Genomic DNA, 8,085 nt, shown 5'->3' on the forward strand with positions numbered 1-8,085 from the left:
GAGGATCTGCAACGTTTGCACGAAAAAGACGGCATGCCTCCAAAGCAGTATGAAGGTCCTGCTAACTATGCTCTTACCAAAGAAGAGAAGGAAATCTTTTTTAAATGCCTGCTTAGTATGAAGGTCCTGACTGGCTTCTCGTCGAATATAAAAGGAATAATAAATATGTCAGAGAAAAAGTTTCAGAACCTAAAGTCTCATGACTGCCATGTGATTATGACGCAACTGCTTCCGGTTGCTTTGAGGGGGCTTCTACCGGAAAACGTCCGATTAGCCATTGTGAAGCTATGTGCATTCCTCAATGCAATCTCTCAGAAGGTGATCGATCCAGAAATCATACCAAGGCTAAGGAGTGATGTGGTGCAATGTCTTGTCAGTTTCGAGCTGGTGTTCCCACCATCCTTCTTCAATATCATGACGCACGTCCTAGTTCATCTAGTTGACGAGATTGTCATTCTGGGCCCCGTATTTCTACACAATATGTACCCCTTTGAGAGGTTCATGGGAGTCCTAAAGAAATATGTCTGTAACCGTGCTAGGCCAGAAGGAAGCATCTCCATGGGCCATCAAACAGAGTATGTCATCGGGTTTTGTGTTGACTTCATTCCTGGCCTTAAGAAGAAAGGTCTCCCTCAATCGCGGTATGAGGGGAGACTGACTGGAAAAGGCAAGCTTGGAAGGGACTCAATAATATGCAGGGACGGATATTCTTGGTCTCAAGCACGCTACATAGTTCTACAGAACTCTACCTTGGTGACCCTGTATGTCGATGAACACAAGAACAGTCTGCGCTCCAAACACCCGGAGCAGTGCGACGACTGGATTACATGTGAACACATCAGGACTTTCAGCAGTTGGTTGAAAGCACGTCTCAGAGGTGACAACACTGTTTGTGATGAGCTGTACTTGTTGTCCAAGGGATCATCTTCGACTGTTATGATTTGGAAAGGATACGAGATAAATGGGAATGCATTTTACACGATTGACCAAGATCAAAAGAGCACCAACCAAAACAGCAGTGTCCGCTTTGATGCAACAACCGAGAGGGAAAAGGACACATATTATGATTACATAGTGGACATATGGGAACTTGACTACGGACATGATTTTAAGGTCCCTTTGTTTAAGTGCAAATGGGTCAATCTGTCAGGAGGCGGGTACAGGTAGACCCACAGTACGGAATGACAACAGTGGATCTGAAAAATCTTGGGTACACTGACGAACCGTTCATCCTAGCCAATGATGTGGCATAGGTTATCTATGTGAAGGACATGTCTACCAGACCGAGAAAAAGAAAAGATAAGAAAGCGAATACATCATACGATGAGCCAAAGCGCCACATAATTCTTTCAGGAAAAAGGACATCGTGGGAGTGGAGGGCAAGACAGACATGTCTGAAGATTATGAAAAGTTTCATGAAATTCCTCCCTTCAAAGTCAAGGCTGACCCCAGCATCCTGATAAGCAATGAAGATTATCCATGGTTACGGCACAATAAGAAAATGACACAAGCGAAAAAAAAGTGAAGACTTTCTCCGGCAACTATTATGATGATACCATGCCAACTTTGTAACACAGGAGTATGATACCATTTTCCGTTTTGTACATGCACATGATATGTGGGTGAATTTATGATACCATGCCAACTTTGAACTTTTTCATAGTTCATTTGAAATGCTTTAATGTCTTATGGTTCGGCCCTCGTAATAATTAAAAATAGCAACAATAAGTATTTTGTTGTAAGTAGAAACAAAATAAAATAAATAAAGCAAGAAAGAAAACAAAAAAAAGTGTTTTCAAATTTGAAAACTAATGGCACTAACAGAAAGTTTATAATTATTCTAAAACTAAAAGCAAAAAGAATTAAAAAATAAAGCAAAAAACAAAAGAAAATAAATAATGCAGAAAACAAAACAAAAAAACAATTAAAAATAGCAACAATAAATATTTTGTTGTAAGTAGAAACAAAATAAAATAAATAAAGCAAGAAAGAAAACAAAAAAACAAAAAAAGTGTTTTCAAATTTAAAAACTAATGGCACTAACAGAAAGTTTATAATTTTTCTAAAACTAAAAGCAAAAAGAATTAAAAAATAAAGCAGAAAACAAAAGAAAATAAATAATGCAGAAAACAAAACAAAAAAACTGGAAAATAATTAAAAATAGCAACAATAAGTATTTTGTTGTAAGTAGAAACAAAATAAAATAAATAAAGCAAGAAAGAAAATAAAAAAATAAAAAAATGCATCGTACTGGGCCCCCACGGCCTGAATACGACTAGAAACCCTACCATGGGCCAGGATTCAGGCCCGCAGTAGGCCCAGAAGGCCCATCAGGCAAAGCAGTAGCAAATAGGCCCGCAAGCCTACGGTGGAGAGGAGCTCGAGAGGGGTGCAGCAGTGGGGCTTATAAACCACTGCGCGCCCCTCTCAACTAGCGAGGTGGGACTAACCTTTGGCCCCGACGCGGGCAGCACAGGGTTCTTTGGTCCCGGTTGGTGGCACCAACCGGGACTAAAGGGGGAGGCATTAGTCCCGGTTGGTGCCACCAACCGGGACCAATGCTCTTGCTATATATACAACACTTAGGAAAATTTGACGAACACATCGCCAGTTGCCCCCGGCCCGCCCGACGACGCCGAGCTCATCGACGCCGCCAGGCTTCCCAGATCGACGCCGTCCACTGCCCCGACGCCGCCCGTCGCCCAGACGCCGTCCGCGCGCCGCCCCGACGCCGTCCGCGCTCCCCCGTCGTCGCCCCTGCCCCGTCGCTGCCAGGCGCTGCCCCGACGCCGCCCGCCCCCGCTGACGCCGTCGTCATCGCCCGCACCCGTCATCGCCGTCACCGTCACCGTCGTCGTCGGCCATGCCCCTGCCCCGGCCTGCCGTGGTCGTCGCCGACGCCCTCGCCGCTGCCGCCCTCGCCCTCGCCGGCCACGCCCCTGCCCCGGCCCGCCGTGGTCGTCACCGACGCCCTCGCTGCCCTCGCCAGCCGCCCCCGTTGTGAGCCGCCGCCGTCGAGGCTCTGTATTTAGTGCTTTTTTTCATACATACATGTGTATTTTTTTGTTCATTGCATTTTTTCATATATATAATTAATGTATATATGTATGTGGTAGCTATATGATGAATGGATGTGGCTATGTATGTATGAATATAATGTTCATAGCATTTTTTGTTTATATATGTTTTTTCATATATGTATTATTTTTTTATTTAAGTTGTTAGTAGATATCGATTTTAGGTTAGTGCATTTTAATTAGGTTAGTGTAGGGGAAAAAGTAAAATAAGGAAAAGGAAGAAAAGAGGAAGAAGGAAGAAGGAAGAAGAAGAAGAAAAAGAATGAGAGGAAAAAGGAAAATAAGAAGAGGAAGAAAGGAGAAGAAGAGGAGAGGAAAAGAAGAGGAGAAATAAGTAATAAGAAGAAAAAAGAAGAAAAAGAAGAGGAGGAGAAGAAAGGAATAGAGGAGAAGAAGAAAAAATAGAAAAAAAATTCTATTTTTTCTTCTTGTCCTCTATTCCTTTCTTCTTCTTCTTCCTTCTTCCTTCTTCCTCTTTTCTTCCTTTTCCTTAATTATTTTTCTTTCTCGAGGGAGAAGAAGAAAAAGAAGAGGAGAAGAAGAAAGAAAGGAATAGAGGAGAAATAAATAAGAAGAACAAAAAAGAAGAAAAGGAAGAGGAGAAGAAGAAAGGAATAGAGGAGAAGAAGAAAATAAATTTTCTTCTTCTCCTCTATTCCTTTCTTCTTCTCCTCTTTTTTTCTTCTTCTTTTTTTTCTTCGATCTTCTCCTCTATTCCTTTCTTCTTCTCCTCTTTTTATTTCTTCTTCATTTTCTTATGTTTTATCGGGTCTGTCGCTGTCAGGCTGCTCGCCTTCGCCCTCGCCGCCCCCTCGAGATAACTTCGAAATGAGGGGCGGTCGATATATATACCCCCTCTCGACCGTGATAACCTATACAATGGCAGCACCCCCCTCGGCCCTCTCGCTCGACCAAAACTGGGTGAAGAAGAGCGCTATGTTCATGATGGCTCCGGCCCATTAATGCCCGTACAAGAAGAGGGCTATGTTCATGATGGCTCCGGTGATGGCCCAATGGAGGTACAAGAAGGAGACCGTGCTGACTGCTCCGGTGACCGAACCGAGTTCGGCCAGGTATATATATATTAGTTAAGCCCGTGCTGACTAGTTAATTGATGCATTCATTGTTTTGGTATATGTACACATATTAATTACTCTCGTCTTTCGTCCTTTTAATTTCTAGCCCTCCGGATCGAGCACAATTCGGTAAGGAGACGAGGCCCGAAGAAAAAGTTGAGCTCGGATGAAAGGTTTGAGATCATAGAAATCGCGCTCGACGGCGAACCGATTGAACCCATCCGAACAAAGAACGCATTTTCTGCTTAGTGCGGGGTTCTTGTTAGGGACAAGATCCCGATCAGCATCCAGCAATGGTATAAGCCTAAGGACGACCCTGAGGTGTCTTATGTCAATGATATGCAGAAAGAAGATCTTTGGACTCAGCTGAAGGCAAATTTCACCCTACCGCCAGAGGAGGATCCGGAGAATCCAGTTAAAGAGCAATTAATCAAGTCTTGTGCTCTTAAGAAGATGGCAACCCTATTCAGGAGGTGGAGGAAAGAGTTGAACCATTTTGTCGAAAAAAAAGACACCAGAATTCATCGGCAAATATGAGAAGATCAAAGATCACTGTCCCGCATTTGTGGCCCACAAGACATCGGAAAAGAGTAAGAAGATGTCATCGACGAACAAGCAAAATGCTGCGAAGAAGAAGCTTCACCATCGCACGGGGTCAGGTGGCTACCTCAAAGCCCGGCCTAAGTGGTCCAAGGAGGAGAATGATCTGCTTGAAGAAGGGATCGAACCAGAGAAAATGAGATGGCCAGACCGTTGCCGGACTTGGTTCTTCGGGGCTGGCGGAACCTTGGACCCTGTATCAGGGATGTGCCGTTGGACGGACGAGCAACTGGAAATACCAGTCAAGAACCTTCGACACTATATCAATGTAGCACAGAAAGGGACGTTCGTACCAGACAGGGAGAAGGACGAGCTCACAATGGCCCTCAGGAATCCTGAGCACCCTGGATGGACACGAGGCACGCTAGGCTCCATTCCGTGGAAGGTTGATTTTTCGGACGCAGGGGGTTACAAAACACACGAGAGGAGGAAGAAACTGGAGCAGGGCCAACTGCAGGCGCTGCACGAAAGGGTAATGGGGCTAGAGGAACGAGAAGAGGAACGAGAAGCAGCAGATCGCAGCAAACAACCTGCCGAAGCTTCCCCCGAAGCTACCCCGCCATCTCAGCGGAGAAGCAGCGTGTCTTCCACCGAGCTACTTCAGCCGGAGCATGTCTTGACGGCTCCTGCCAGCTATCCCGTGGATGCTATCACGGAGTCTCAACATTGCCACATTATGGCGCGATGGATGAATTTGAAGGTCAAGGCGGATGTTGGCTCTGTTTATCCTACTGGATCCGGAGCAACTTATCACTGCCGGCCGATTCCAGAAGGATATTCTAAGGTGATGGTGGATAAAATAACGGAGGGATTTGAGGACCTCCCGCTTGACCACCCTACCGGTGAAGGGGAGACTAGGCTGGGTTCTGCTACAAAGACTCCATGCCTATGGCGGAAGGAGCTCATCAACCTACCGAACTGGACGCCTCCGCCTCCTCCTCCTCCGGCGAGTCAGGGCACTCCGCCTCCTCCACCGCCTCTTCCTCCGGCGAGTGACGATGAGGGCACACATGGCGGCACTCCGCCTCCTTCTCCGGCGCGTGGCGGCACTCCGCCTCCTTCTCCGCCTGCGCCGGCGCTCCCGAGCAGCCAGCAGCCTCCTCCTTCTCCGCCTCGCCAGCAAGGGCGGAAGAGACCACCCGCCGTCCTGGCTGCTCCGGCGTGTCGTACTCCTTCTCCTCCGCCTCGTAAGCAAGCACGAAAGAAGACAGATGCCACTGCCGCTCCGTCTGCTCCGGCGTCTAGCAGCACAACCAGAGGCGGGAGGCAATACAGATATGGTCCACCTCTCAAGCCTCTAGAGAAGTTACCGTACGAGAGGACCGAGAAGGAAAACGATACAATTGTGCGGACCCATGTGAAGGAGTTCTTTGAAGGGGTGAAAGGAAAGAGACATCCACCTCCGGAGGATAAGGTAGATCCGGTGAAAGCAAAGCGCACTATCGATGCCCTGAGGAAACCACCAAAGTCTCCGCTGAGAACCAACTATCAGCGCATTACTGAACAGACATATCTCCAAGCCCAGCAGTCGGGAACTACTGTCAGTAATAAAAGGTTAAAAGAACGAGCAAAGGGGAAAAAAATTGCCCAGCTCGGCGAACAAGCACATCAATCGTGCCCCCCGCTCAATGTGTCTAATGCTCTAGGGACGATGGCCGGTTATGGCAATCTTGCAGATTACCTGCCTGCTGATCAACTTCCTGATTTCTTGGAGGTGGACGAACACAGATACGAGTACGGGAAGCCTCTCGTCAAAGATGAAAAATCTCTGACAACAATTATGCGAAGATTCCATATTGGTACATGGAAACCTGCAGAGAGTCTGGGGGACGAATGCTTTGTATCTGAATATTAAAGAGGAGCACGACCTCGTTGCAACTGATCTGTTGACTGTTCCATTTGATGAGTTCTTCGCGTTCTTCAATCAAAAGGCCCTCGATAAACTAATGGTCTTTTTCTACTGTCTGTAAGTATTATTTTTGTCATTAAGTCTCTATATATAGCTCGGGTCTTTCATTTCATGTATTTATAATTAATTATCCTTATGCAGATTGAAGATCGTCGAGTGCAAAAAACAAGAAATTTATGATATTGGGTTCATTAACACAAATATCATAGATGAATTTCTGGTTGAAAAGGACGTCGAAGAGGCCGAGGACAACTTGCTACGATCGTTGATCAAAAATCAAAACAAAGATACCATACTATTTCCTTACAACGGCAAGTGAGTGTTACTGTCGTGTGCATATTCGGTTTCCCTTATTACTCGAGCGAGGTTATAGTAGTGTAATTGATGAGTTATGCATGCGTGCGCAGGTACCACTATGTTCTTTTGGTGATTAAGCTTGAGTGGGGACTAGTAACCGTCTTAGACTCGAGACGGAAAGATCCCAAAACCTATGCAGACATGACTGAATTGCTCAACAAGTAAGTTCAATCGATCATTATCGCACCATATCGGCAACTTTTTGTTCATTTCCTGATATCTCAAGTAATAATAATTATTTTCTTTGTCTTGCAGGGTTTGGAAACAGTTCACCGCAGAAGCTCCGGGACTGCCGAAGGAGCTGCGACATACATACCCGAAAGTAAGTACTACTGGCTAGCTAGTTGCGCGCATCTCCCATTGATTCTATAGCTATACTTTCATCAATGTGATTTATAATGCTTCATTATCAGTTTGATTGACCTCTATTTCTCGTAAAGTGCTTGTGGCAGGAACAAGGGAATGATTTCTGTGGATACTACGTGTGCGAGTTCATCCACAACGTGACTTTGAAAAACAAGCGGGGCTACTCTCAAAGACAATATGAAATGCGTAAGCAATAATATTCATAATTTCATTTTATTACACCATCATTTCTATTGAGTTTCATTCATATATATGTATTAATTAACCCCCTTCTTCAAATTAGACGTGGCAGATGCGGAATGAACTCCTAGAACCAGATCGCATGAAAGCAATTCAAGAGGAATTGGCGGGATTCTTTCTTGACCACGTCATCAATAAAGCCGGAGAATACCATGTGGAATTTGATTTCAATTGCTAGGGGATTGTAATTAAGAGATCTTACATATTGTACATGTATGTAGCCAGTAGCGTCGGATACATGATACGAAAACTTGTTGTTCGACCAATCTCTCCGAGAAGGAGAGGTCGATCGATCACTTCTCTCGGTATGCATGACGAACTTCTGTACTCAATGGTTCTCTCGATCACTTATGTATATAGTACGTAGCGTCGACCAAGCACGGACATAAGAGAGGACACTTCTCTCTATTAATTAGCTAGCTAACACAATATATGAAACACCTAAATTAACCCCCCAAAA

Source organism: Triticum dicoccoides, chromosome 3B (assembly GCF_002162155.2).
Source record: "Triticum dicoccoides isolate Atlit2015 ecotype Zavitan chromosome 3B, WEW_v2.0, whole genome shotgun sequence".
Lineage (NCBI taxonomy): Eukaryota > Viridiplantae > Streptophyta > Magnoliopsida > Poales > Poaceae > Triticum > Triticum dicoccoides.